The sequence below is a fragment of the Stomoxys calcitrans genome, chromosome 4, assembly GCF_963082655.1.
Source record: "Stomoxys calcitrans chromosome 4, idStoCalc2.1, whole genome shotgun sequence".
NCBI lineage: Eukaryota > Metazoa > Arthropoda > Insecta > Diptera > Muscidae > Stomoxys > Stomoxys calcitrans.
The window spans coordinates 75849553-75864125 of NC_081555.1; positions in this window are offsets into that span (position 1 = coordinate 75849553).

Sequence of the window (14573 nt, forward strand, 5' to 3'; positions counted from 1 at the left end):
AATTTTGCTTATTTACGTAGCCATTCAACCAGAAATGAGCCTCATCGCTGAACAAAATTTGTCAAAATTTTAACACATTTCGAACCGAACACTGATTTTGGTAATAAAATTCAATGATTTGCAAGCCTTGCTCGTTAGTAAGCCTATTCATGATGAAATGTCAAAGCATACTGAGCATCTTTCTCTTTGACACCATGTCTGAAATCCCACGTGATCTGTCAAATACTAATGCATGAAAATCCTAACCTCAAAAAAATCACCCTATATTTGAATTTGAGAAGATTGCTGGATGTCCCACTCTTTATCATGGTGTCCACAATATGTTCAATGGTTTTGAGTAGAAAGGACGTATGGATTATAGGCCTTTTGGTTTTTGGTGTTGCTGTTTATATTTTTGGGCTTAAAAATATTGTATTATAGAGTCTTGATGACTTTATTTATTAAATCCGCAATCGTCGAAAGGAAAATCACTTTATTAGATTTGGGGTGAAAATTTCAGCACGAAAATTCTTCTTTACATATGGCTTTCGTCGTCAAATCTTGGATGTAACACCAAAATGTTGCGATTTTGAAGTGACCACAGTATTTTCCTGATTTAAATATTATGGAAAAAGTATAGTGGTTGTTGCCACTTATACGTTTTAAGTCAGAAAAAATCTTATTTAAAAAATTACTTTTTGAAGGAAAAAAACAATTCTAGTTTAGCATAAAAGCCGATTTTCTAAGAAAGTCAAAATATTTTATATCAACAAGTAAAAAGGCCGGGCCGAACTTTGGATACCCCCCACCTCGGGTATATATGTAAACCACCTTCCACCAAAATCCCGCGAAAATTGCATGCCTTATGTCCCATAGCAGTTATATAGAAATATGTTCACGATCCAGATCTCCCCATAGGATTTTCACCGTCCTACCGACCGTTTCGCTATTACACAGTGTTACATTAGTGAGCTCGCAGTCCTGTTATGATACCGAAAGTTATAATGACCTTCTGCTTGCTTCCTTTCAGTAATAGCCTAGTTTTTTCACGATCCAGATCTCCCCATAGGATTTTCGCCGTCCTACCGACCGTTTCGCTATTACACAGTGTTACATGTGCGCTCGTAGCCCATGCCCTTAATTTGAATATACGTGTCAAATATGGTCTGAATCGCTCTATAGCCTGATACAGCTCCTGATTTAAATATTATGGAAAAAGTATAGTGGTTGTTGCCACTTATACGTTTTAAGTCAGAAAAAATCTTATTTAAAAAATTACTTTTTGAAGGAAAAAAACAATACTAGTTTAGCATAAAAGCCGATTTTCTAAGAAAGTCAAAATATTTTATATCAACAAGTAAAAAGGCCGGGCCGAACTTTGGATACCCCCCACCTCGGGTATATATGTAAACCACCTTCCACCAAAATCCCGCGAAAATTGCATGCCTTATGTCCCATAGCAGTTATATAGAAATATGTTCCGATTTGGACCAATTACTAAAAAATACAAGTCATTGTTCAATTGTGTATACCAAAATATTGGTATTTTTAGTAGCTATATAGCTAATACAACTCACTGTCCAAATTTCAGCAAAATCGGATAATAAATGTGGCTTTTATGGGCCTAAGACCCTAAATCGGAGGATCGGTCTATATGACAGCTATATCCAAATCTGGACCGATCGGAGCCAAATTGACGAACGATGTCGAACGGCCCAACACAACTCACTGTCCCAAATTTCAACAAAATCGGATAATAAATGTGGCATTTATGTGCCTAAGATCCTAAATCGGAGATCTTAGATCCTAGATATGGACAAAAAAAGAACCTGTGCAAAATTTCAGATCAATATCTCTATTCTTGAAGACTGTAGCGTGATTTCAACAGACAGACGGACGGACATGTCTAGATCGTCTTAGATTTTTACGCTGATCAAGAATATATATACTTTGTAGGGTCGGAAATGGATATTTCGATGTGTTGCAAACGGAATGACAAAATGAATATGCCCCCATCCTTCGGTGGTGGGTATAAAAATGTACCACTTTTGGAATATGAGGAAAAAACTTCGCACTCTACAATGCTACAATGATAATATTAGACTTTAACTTTCATGTCTATACCAATTTAACTTAGCATGTTCTATTCAAGTGCCCCAAATATATTACTTTGCGGCGCGTTCAGCGTCATATGCGGACATGCTAACCTCTACCCAACGGTGGCCTCAAAGTTTTGAAGATAACGATATAATTTACTTACACTTTCTACTACAATTTTGGGAAAATAATTAAGGTTATTTAAGCGTATAGACCAGTGATGGATTAAAAGTGATAGGCGTATGGTAAACTCGGTAATTGACAATTTTTAGGGTTTCACCACAAGTACGTCCAATGACAAAAATTACTGCAGCAGTATGAAGGCTTTTAATATAATTGTGTATCATAACATCGAAATAAATCATAGTATATTCTGAAAAAGTTTGAATTACAAACTTAGATCTGGTTGTAATTGGTAATAAATTGAGTTAGAATCTTATATATAACAATCAATTTGTGTTTGTTTGTTTGTGTGTTCCTTATAGACTCAGAAACGGCTGAACCGATTTTCTTGAAATTTTCACAGATTGTGCATAATGATCCCGTGGTTAAAATAGGGTACTACATTTTTTGATATCTGAAGGGGCGGCGGACCCTCCCCTTACCCTAATTTTCAGAAACGCCAGATCTCGGAGATGGGTGGTGCGATTTAAGCGAAATTTTGTGTGGTCTCATATAGTACCCTAAAAATAAAAACTTGGTATCCAAATTTCGGATGGGGTACCTAGGGGGGCCGCCCCACCCTAAAACCTACCAAACATTTATTTAGACCAATCACGACAATATGGGATTCAAATGAAAGGTATTTAGGATAAGAAAACGTATCTGATATCCAATTGTCTGACCATGTGCCATCCAAAGCCCCAAAACACCCCTAAATCGGACATATTTACCGACCATGTCAATATGGGACTCAAATGAAATGCATTTGCAAGTAGAATACGAATCTGATATCCAAATGTGGGACCACGTTTCTGGGGGTCCACCCCTTCCCCAAAACACCCCCCAAACTGGACTTATTTACTGACCTTGGGAATATGGGGCTTAAATAAAAGTTATTTGAATGTAGAATACGAATCTGATTTCCAAATATGGGACGAACCAAAAACATCCCCCAAGGGGGACAAATTTGCGACTATAGCAATATGGGGCTCAAATGAAAGGTCTTTGGGAGTAAAGCACGAATTTGATATCAATATTCGGGAAAAGTGTCTATGGGGCCACCCCACCCCCACAACACCACCTAAATAGGAAGTATTTGCCGACTATTGCAATATGAGGCCCAAATAAGGGGTTTTTTAGGGTAGAACACGAATCCGATATATATATTCAAGGCCAAGTCACTGAGTGGCCGCCCATCCCCCAAAAACACCTCCCAAGCCGGTCATGTTTGCCGACTATGGAAATATGGGGCTCAAATTAATGGTATTTGGGAGTAGACCACGTATCTGATATCAACATTAGGAACCAACTGTCTAGGGGACGCCCCGCCACCATAACAACCCCCAAATAAGACATATTCGCTCACCAAGACATTTTGGGTCTTAAAGAGAGCGTAACTTACAAAAACACCCCCAAAGGGTAACAATTTTTCGACCATGCCAATATGTGGCTTAAATGAAAGGTATTTGAGATTAGAAAACGAATTTGATACCCAATTTTTGGACCATGTGTTTGGGGGGCGCCACATAGTGCTAAGCCAATGGCAATATGGTGTTTAAATAAATAATTTTTGAAAGAAGAGCACGACGCTGATATTTTTTGCAGTGCCAAGTGCCTAGGGGACCACCTAACCCCCGAAAAAAAAACCCCTAAATCAGATATCATGAGAGTAGCGGGCTGAAATAAAGTATTTTAAGAATGGAGTACACCTTTCATCCAAACTTAAATTCGTATACCAATAAAGATCATATGGGATTCGGACAAAGGCACTTATATTGTTAAGCAATTAGTCAAGCGATATACTAATATGTTCGTAGCATGGTATTTCACTAAAAGCTCTTTAATTGTCGCAAATAAATATTCCAAGGAAACTTTTGTTCCATATAAAGTAAAAGAAGGCGCAGCAGAGCGGGCCCGGGTCAGCTAGTTGTGTTATAAAATTAAATTGAAATCTGCCAAATCTGGCCCGATCTGGGGAAAATTTAACAACGATGTCGAAAAGCCATACATTACTTACTGGCCCAAATTTCAGCAAAATTTTACAATAAATTCGCCTTTAATGGGCCCAAGACCTTAAGTCGAGAGATCGGCCAATACGACATCTGTATCTAAATCAGGACCGATCTAGGCAGTATTGCACAAAGATGTAAAGAAGGCCTGACACTAATCACTGTAACTGCACTACACCACCACTGTGGTTCAGGGTATTATAAGTTAGTGCATTTGTTTGAAACACCCAGAAGAAAAAGAGATAGACCCATCAATAAGTATACCGATCGACTTAGATTCGATTTGATTTAGATATGGCCTTTTGACTGTCTTTCTGTCCGTCTGTCCATGTTAATTTGTGTACAAACTATAGGCCAAAATTTACATCCGATCGTCTTCAAATTTGGCACATACATTTATTTTGGCTAGGAGACAAAGCCTATTGAAATTGGAAAAATCGGTAAAGATTTGGATAAAGCTCCCATATATAAGTTCGTCCGATTTAGACTATTTTAGAAGTGAAAATCGGGCTTAATACGAGGGTTGCCTTTTATATTTCGGGGTTAGAGAACACAAAAACAAGTAAAAGGGTGATAAGTTCGGCCGAGCCGAATCATGGTAACCCACCACCATAATATTCATTTTCAACAGATGAATACAAAGTAAATTTATTTGAGAGACATAATTTTATTCTACATACCAAACTTCTGTCAAACCAGTAAAAATTAAAGCTTCTAGGAAATGAACAAGGATGATCGAGAGACTGCTTCATATGGGAGCTATATCAGGCTAAAGACTAATTTGGACCGTATTTGGCACAATTGTTGAAAGTCGTAACAGAACACCGCATGCAATATTTCAGCCAAATCGGACAAAAATTGAGGCTTCCAGGGGCTCAAGAAGTCAAATCGGGAGATCGGTTTATATGGGACCTATATCTACATCCGAACCGGTAGGCCCATTTGCAATCTCCATCGACCTACTTCAATATTGAGTACCCGCGCAAAATTTCAAGCTTCTGGCTTCAATATAAAGTATCCGCGCAAAATTTCAAGCTGCTGGCTTTACGCGTTCGACCGCTATCGTAATTTCGACAGACGGACGTACGGATGGACATGGCTAGATCGACTCAGAGTTTCGAGGCGATCAATAATACATATACTTCATGGGGTCTTGGACGAATATTTCGAGGTGTTACAAACGGAATGACTAGATTAGGATACCCCCATGCTGTGGTGGGTATAAAAAGAATATACATATACATTATCATGACGTTAAATTGATTTATATGGAAAAAGAAAACTAGTTGAAGGTTAGGATAGTTGAAGTTAGGATAGAAGTGACAGTCTGCCATCAGACTCACTTAGACGTTTTCATCCATTGGCATACCACAGGTACAGAGGAGGAAAAATTCCTTCTAGTTCCTACCCTTGAACCATCCAGATCGCTTTAAGAAGTCCAACAACTTGCGAATGTTCACATCCGCTAAATCAGACAGGATCTCAAGGAAAAGAGAACCTAAAGTGGAACTTCTACTGACTACTAGTGCGGGACACACACACAGAAGGTGTTCTATAGCCTCTTCTTCTTCGATGTCCTCACAGCTTCTGGTAAAAGTCGTTGTTGGCAAACTTCTTGTCACCCAAAGGATTTGTTCTGAGCCTTTCTTAGCTCGCCCTTATATTTTCTTAGCTCAGCCTTATAGATGTTCCAATCGTGGTGATGGTGCTCTTGTGGCTTTTGCTCTGTTTTTTGCAGTCCTTCCTTAGACCAATCAGCTCTGGGGTTCACCATGGCGGACGCTGTTTGCCCCTTAAACCCCAGGCTTGGCACTAGCGCCACAAGCGAGTCATTCAGGGCCTTCGTGATGCGCTTGACCATTTTGTCAATATCCTCCAGAGATTCCACTTCCCTTTTTGGTCTGGAAGGGCTGGACGTGCAGAATTTGTGCCGAAATTTACCCCAATCAGCCTTTCTTCTGTTCAGCTGAGGGACTACTTCTGCAGTATTTTCTCCAAGGTTGAAACTAATAAATCGATGATCAGAGAAGCTATAGTTATCCAGCACTTCCCTTTCGCATATTCTTGAGCTTATATTTTCCGATACAAAAGAAATAACTAATACCTCCTGTCTATTCCTGGTAATAAAGGTCATTTTATCCCCTTTAGTACAAATCGCCAGGTTGCAACTTATAATATATTTTATAAGCAGCTCACCCCTTTCGTTGACATCCGAACTTCTTCATATCTGGTGATGTGCATTAGCATCACTTCCTACAATGAGGCTCTTCTTCCCTACAGAACTATCTATCAAGAAATTATCGCAAAAAACGTAAATTCAACGTTTTTTAGAAAAGAAGTTTACTTGGCAAAATTTTCTTTTATTTGAATCGAGCTATTTTTTGCGTGTAAACTCGAAAAAATAAAAAATCACAATAATGACAATGTGGAACTCTAATGAAGGGTTTTTTGGAGAACACAACTAATCTGATATTAATAATAGGGACCAAGTTCCTCGGAGCCTCCCAGAAACGACCTAAACAAACATATAGATTGGTCGGGATAATATGGGACATAAAATGAAGGTATTTGCACAATTAATAATGTGTCATAAATCTTTTAATATGTTGGAGGCTCCCCCTCATCAGCTCTTCAAATTGGACATGAGAACATAGAGGGTACAGGCAAAAAGTAATTCACTAGCCATAAACGAAATTTTCAACAAGTAATCTTCTTGTGTAAAAATGTTGGGTCTTTGTTAACGACAAAATTTCATGTTTTATGATAAATTCATGCAAGAATTTGTGGTGAATGCATAGCATGTCAAAACAATACTATTGTAATTATTCCTGATAAAAAAAGACATATTACTAATAATTTCATCTAGTTTTTCTTTATATATACTAAGACCATCATCGACTGTCCCAATAATGGGAAGACTAGGATAACCGAAGATCCTGCGGTGTCGAGAGACTCACCACAACCTAACGAACAGTGACCTAACGATGGAACCATCACCGACTTTCTCAACATTCGGAAGACTAGGATAGGGTAAGATCCTTATATTGAAACTCACTGGCAGTGAAGTGACAGATATATAAATGCAGCCTAACGAACAGGGAGTCGACGATGAGACCATCACTTACTCCCAAGAAGCTCATTTACTTAAGATTTGAAAGACTGGGATAGGCAATGAACCTAATATTGGAACATCACGCAGTGCAGGGGCAGGAGACTCAATGCAGCTTTACAAACAGGGAGCGGACGATGAGACAATCACCCACTCCCAAGAAGCCGATTTACAGGAGGACCAATGATTGACATCATCCAGATAAACCTCCACCGGAGCGGGATAGCTAAATACTCTCTGATGGAGAAAATCAGCAAGAGCCATGGATCCATCCAATAAACTTCCGTAATAAATCGAAAACCAGCTGGGCAAAATTCGGAAAACTACTCACAAGAAGGCTTGGGCAAGATAAATTGGATTGGTTAAGCATAGAAGATATTGACGACAATGTCAAAAGCATTACGACTGCACTAGTGGGGTGTTTCAAGATAGTTGTCGTCTTCGAGAAAGGAAATCAGCCAAAGAAAAACCCTGAATGACCGGGGAGATACGTAATATTGGGAAAGAGGTCCGCAGATTTTATAACAGTGTTGTCTTTTCATGCATTCGTCAGACAAAAATAGTTAAAGTTAATATATAACTCAAAAATTTGAACAGATGTATATTTGAGTGTAAGATAGAAAAGAGTGAAGTATGGTTCAAATCGGTCTATATCCTGATGTAGCTCCCATATAATCTGATCTCCCGACTTGACTTCCTGATCTCCTGGAAGTCGCAATTACTATTCGATTCCGCTGAATTTTGCACGATGCCCTCTGCTATTAGTCGAAACAATTACAACTAGTATAGCTAAAATCGGTTTATAACCTCACATAGCTTTCAAATAAACCTATCTCCCAATGTAACATCTTAAACCTCCAAAGGGTGTAATTATTATCCGATTTGGCGACTTTATCCCTTAATTGTGTTTTCCGTTTCACTGAATTCCGGCGTTTATGTTACATTTTGGGTTTTGGTGAAGTCAGTGGACGAACATTTTTGTAGAATGTTTTGATATGCTAAAATCCCATTTTAAAGGAGTTTTTAAATATAACACAACATACAAAAATGGGGCGGGTATGGACTGCTGATTGCCCAACGATATTCTAGAAGAGTTTTTTACGACTCATAGGGACGATTATAATACAACGAGTTGTACAACATACGTCGTGAAGAGTCGATAAAACTTCTGCTCACGCAATGGATTGCCTAATGATATTGTAGAACAGTATTGCACGACTCATATGGACGATTATAATACAATGAGTTGTATAAGGATCGATGCGAAGAGTTTGAAGTGTTTTTTTAAAAGATTATGAAAAAATTGCACAATAGTTTTTAGTTTTGATTTTTATCCACCGTGTATGATAAAAAAGCGTAAGTTTTTTTCTAGGAATATGTCGTCTTGCAGACGACATACGACTCGACTAAACCTAAGAGTCACAATGTTAACCCAGAGAAGACTGAAACCTGCTTGTTCAAGAGGAAGACGAAAGTGGGCCATTTTGACGCACCACGTTTCCTCAATACAACGATTTCTTGGACAGGAAAGTGAATTGGAAGTGTCACATTCAGGAGCTTACCGAGAGTTCTACAGGAGCATGGTTAGACCAACACTTACTTACGCCTCAGTAGTTTGGTAGACTGCGATGGAGAAAAAATGCAAATAAGGATAATACAACAGGTTCAGAGAAAATATTTATATTGACCCATAGACAAACAAATTAAGTGTGAGGCAGCCACTGTGGTTATGAGACTTAAGGGAAAAAATAGATAAAAAATCTAGTAAAAATATGCCGTGTGAGAACGGGACAGAGCTAAGGTATTAGCTAGATTGTTTGCAAAACTTCAAGGGCCTAATTGTCCGGTGCGTTTTGGCAGGCCCTAAAATTGCTCACCTCGGTATTTCAAAAATTTATTGGGGCTGCCAAATCTCCATTTATGGTCTGATTTTCAAAATTCTTTTCTTCTCTTTTTTGCTGGTTAGTACTCAAAAATCCCTACAAAAAGTCCGCTTGAGGAGGTAAATTTTACAATTTACGAAATATTGTATATATTGTGCACCAAAAGCGGATCATTTCGCAACACTATCCAAAAAAAAATTTTTTTTTTGAAAATCGAACCATAAATGAAAATTTTGCAGCCCGAACAATTTTTCGAAATGCCGAGGTGACTAAACTGCCAAGGGACGCCCGGACAACCTAAGGCCTTGAAATTTTACACACAATATATCTCTAACCGTTCTCACGCGGTGTATATGTTACTAGTTTTTTTTCGATTTTCTCCCACTGTGCGTTGGGAGAATGGATAGAGAATAAGAGCTGGTCATACCATCGCGATGTAATCGAGACGACGATTGGAAACTTGGAGGGAACGGAGGAGGTTTCCGATCAGATACCTGAGATGACACTTGAGGTCGAGTGCGAGGCATTGCTACAAGCGGTACAGTCGTGGATTGAAGAAACTCTGATATTGTCATCTGGAAGATCAAGCTACGCAGCTGGAGGACAGAGTGAGCCTGGGGACAGTAAACTGGTCATCAGTTCATGAACAACCATGACGGGACACATAGTTAGGACGACGAAAATCTTATGGGGTAATCCAAATTGTGAGAATACGAGTTTATTACTGAAAGGAAGTAAGCAGGAGGTCAGTATAGTTTTCGAAGTCTTAACAGATCAAATAGGACTACTAAGCACTACAAAATCGTTGCGGCAATTAACAGCGTGTGTAGGGCATGTGGGGAGGATAATAAGACGGTGGACCATTTCTTATGTCATTGCCCAGATTTTGCGGCTAGCAGACATAGGCACATAGGTGGGGGTTAAAACCATACATGAACCAATCAGTCCATGCTTTGATGTAGCTGCAATATAAACCGATCCTTGATCTTGAATTCTTGAGCCGTCGTTCTTTGTTATGACTTTCAACAATTATGCCAAGTATGATCTAAATCGGTTCATTGCTTCCACAGCCTAATATAGCTCTGATTGCAGAGCAATTTTTATACCCACTACCGAAGGATGGGGTATATTCATTTTGTCATTCCGTTTGCAACATATCAAAATACCCATTTCCGACCCTATAAAACATATATATTCTTGATCAGCTTAAAAATCTAAGACGATCTAGATATGTCCGTCCGTCTGTCTGTTGAAATCACGCTACAGTCTTTAAAAATAGAGATATTGAGCTAAAACTTTACACAGATTCTTTTTTTGTCTATAAGCAGGTTAAGTTCGAAGATGGGCAATATCGGACTATATCTTGATATAGCCCACATATAGACCGATTTTGTCGAAATTTGGGACAGTGAATTGTGTTAGGCCCTTCGACATCGTTCGTTAATTTGGCTAAGATCGGTGCAGATTTGGATATAGCTGCCATATAGACCGATCCTCCGATTTAAGGTCTTAGGCCCATACAAGCCACATTAATAATCCGATTTTGCTGAAACTTGGAACAGTGAGTTGTCTTAGGCCCTTCGACATCCTTCGTCAATTTGCCTCAGATCGGCCCAGATTTGGATATAGCTGCCATATAGACCGATCCTCCGATTTAGGGTCTTAGGCCCATAAAAGCCACATTTATTATCCGATTTTGCTGAAATTTGGGAGAGTGAGTTGTGTTAGGCCCTTCGACATCCTTCCTTAATTTGGCCCAGATCGGTCCAAAATTGGATATGGTTGCCATATAGAACGATCCTCCGATTTAGGGTCTTAGGCTAATAAAAGCCACATTTATTATCCGATTTTGCTGAAATTTGGGACATTGAGTTGCGTCAGGCCCTTCGAAATCCTTCGCCAATTAGGCTCAGATCGGCCCAGATTTGGATATAGCTGCCATATAGACCTATCTCTCGATTTAAGGACTTGGGGCCATAAAAGGCGCATATTATTGTCCGAGTTCGCCATAATTCGGGACAGTGAGTTGTGTTAGGCACTTCAACATTCGTCTTCAATTTGGCTCAGATCGGTCCATAAATAGACCGATATCTCGATTTCAGGTTTTGTGACCATAAAATGCGCATTTATTGTCCAATTTCCCCGAAATTTGGGACAGTGAGTTGTGTTGGGATCTTTAACATTTTTCTGCAACTTGGCCCAAACGGTCCTGATTCGAATATAGCTGCCATATAGACCGATCTCTCTATTTAATATTTTGGGCCCTTAAAAGGCGCATTTATCGTCCGATTTCACTGAAGTTTGACACATTGACTTATGCTAAGCTTTTCGACATCCATGATGTATACGGTTCAGATCGGTTTATTTTTGGATATAGCTACTAAAAAGACTAATATTTTTTGTTATATACAATTGAACAATGACTTGTACTTATTAGTATTTGGTCCAAAACGGGTCATATTTCGATATAACTGCTATGGGACATAAGGTATGCAATTTTCACCGGATTTTGATGAAAGGTGGTTTACATATATACTCGAGGTGGTGGGTATCCAAAGTTCGTCCCGACCGAACTTAACGCCTTTTTACTTGTTATCCATTATCCTTTTTTTTTGCCTATAAAGAGATATAAGGCATAAATCTTAACAAATACGATCCATGGTGGAGGGTATATAAGATTCGTCCCGGCCGAACTTAGCACGCTTTAAGTTGTAAATATTTAGAACGCACAACAAGCCGATTTTTGGCTAGGTGTATGTCCATAGTGGCATGTGGCGAATAAATATCAGTGCCCTCTTTTCACCCTATCCTTATCTAACCAAGGTTTGAAATAAGTCATCGGAACTACTAGATAAGTTCGGCTGGGATATTTACTACAATATATACATACATACTTTATCTAGGTCTTGGCATACCGAGTTCACGAGCCAGGGAAACTTTTAAGTATTTCGAAAGCAAAGGCTTTACAATTATGCACATAATTTTTAATTAAATAATTTACAATTTTTTACACTTGTGTTGTACAATTGCAATTTTGTCCACTAAAACTCCATTAAGAATCATGGAGCAAATTTCTCACACATCGAGTGCTATTCGATTCAAGTTTAAGCTAAATGAGAAGTGAGCTCCTTTTTAAAACCGAGTCTGAGCGCCTGTCGCAGTCCGACCCCTCGACGGATAGAAGATTTCACATGGCTGACATACCATATTTTCAAATGACACAGTACCTCACAAATGTCGGCAGCATTAGAAGATTTTTCAAATTTTCTCGCCAGGACTCGAACCCAGGCGTACGGCATCGTAGGAGAACACGAATACCTCTGTGACACGGTGGCAATCAAGCATTTTTATTGTAATTTAAAAAAAAAAATTACGAAAATTAAATATATGGCGGGAAAATCCATGAAAGGACCATTACATAATATCTGAATAACTTCTTACTAGAAAATGTCAAAGTAACAAATTTTACGGACTATGTAATTTAGATTGTACCTAATGTGTAGCGGGAGTCAAAACAAAAATTCACATACAAAATTTCATCTAATTGGAATGATTTCATCTAATGTCAAATATAGCTGCTAAAGAACGGCTTATTACAAAGAAGTACCCGGATTGATTCGTACATTACATAGCTTAGATTTTGAAAATCATAATATATCCAAACATGCAAAATATCAGGCAAACCCGATAGAAATTGGCAGGTGTTCAAGAAAGCAATAGGGATCCGGAATACGTGAGCTATATCAGAATATTTACCAATTTGAAGTTCTAAGAGAATTTAACCCAGGAGACCACCATGGCGCAGAGGTTAACATGTCCGCCTATGACGCCGAACGCCTGTGTTTTAAGTTTTAAGAGAACTTTACTCTGGAGGACACCATGGCGCAGAGGCCTGTTTTTATCGTTAACATCCATACATTTTTCAGCAGTGATTATTTCCTTACTTGTGCTGGCTACAATTGTTAGGTATCCTGCCATGTTAAAACTTCTCTTCTATGTGGTGTCGCTATGCGGCACGCCGTTCGAATTCGGGCATAAAAAGGATGCCACTTTTCACTAAGCTTAAAAATTAATCGGACTGCACTCATGGAATGTTTATGGGAAATTTAGTATGAGGAACCCCTTCAAATTGCATAAAATATATGCGTTCCAAGTGTTAACAAGTAAAAAGGCGTTAAGTTCGGCCGGGCCGAACTTTGGATACCCACCACCTTGGGTATATATGTAAACCACCATTTCAAACCTTATGTCCCATAGCAGTTATAAAGAAATATTCCGATTTGGACCAAATACTAATAAGTACAAGTCATTGTTCAATTGTATCTAAAATAAACCGATCTGAACCATATACAACATGGATGTCGAAAAGCCTAACATAAGTCATTGTGTCAAATTTCAGTGAAATCGGATTATAAATGCGTCTTTTTTAGGGCCAAGACTTTAAATCGAGATATCGGTCTATATGGCAGCTACATGCAAATCATAATCGATTTAGACCAAATTGCAGAAATATGTGGAGGGGCTTAACTTAACACCCTGTCCCAAATTCAGGCAACATCGGACAAGAAATGCGCCTTTTATTTCCCCAAAACATTAAATCGAGAGATCGATCTATATGGCAGCTATATCCAAATCTGGACCGATCTAAGCCAAATTGAACAAGGATGTAGAAGGGCGTTACACAACTCACTGTTATAAATTTCGGCGACATCGGACAATAAATGCGCCTTTTATGGCCCCAAAACCTAAAACCAAGAGGTCGGTCTACATGGCAGCTATATCCAAATCTGGACCGATTTATGCCATATTGCAGAAGTATGTCAAGGGGCTTAACCTAACTCACTGTCCCTAATTTTGGGGAAATCTGACAATAAATGCGCCTTTTATGGGCCCAACACCTTAATTCGAGGGATGTTTGTTTGTTTGTTTATTGATACCAGACATCACAAGATAAAAATCTTATAAGTGACGATGCCGGTTTAAGGAATGGATTACATCGAATATGTGTTAAGAAAAATATAAATAAAAAAGTAATTATATTATAAAATTTATCATAAGAGAAATTTTTTTAGGAATTATACTTTAAATATAGTGTTTGAAGATTGTTTTCTTGAAAAGAGTAGCATTACTTATGGTTTGGATGTTGGATGGCAAATTGTTCCAAAGACGAATACTGTTGATTAAAAATTGTTTTTCGGAGTTTGAGGTTCGGAAGCGTGGTAGAATGATTTTTAGTCCTCTGCCAGATCGAGCAAAATGGAGATGATCATAGAGATATTTTGGCTGCTTAAGATAGATTATTTTTTGCAGTAAAATAACGCATTTCGCTTTGAG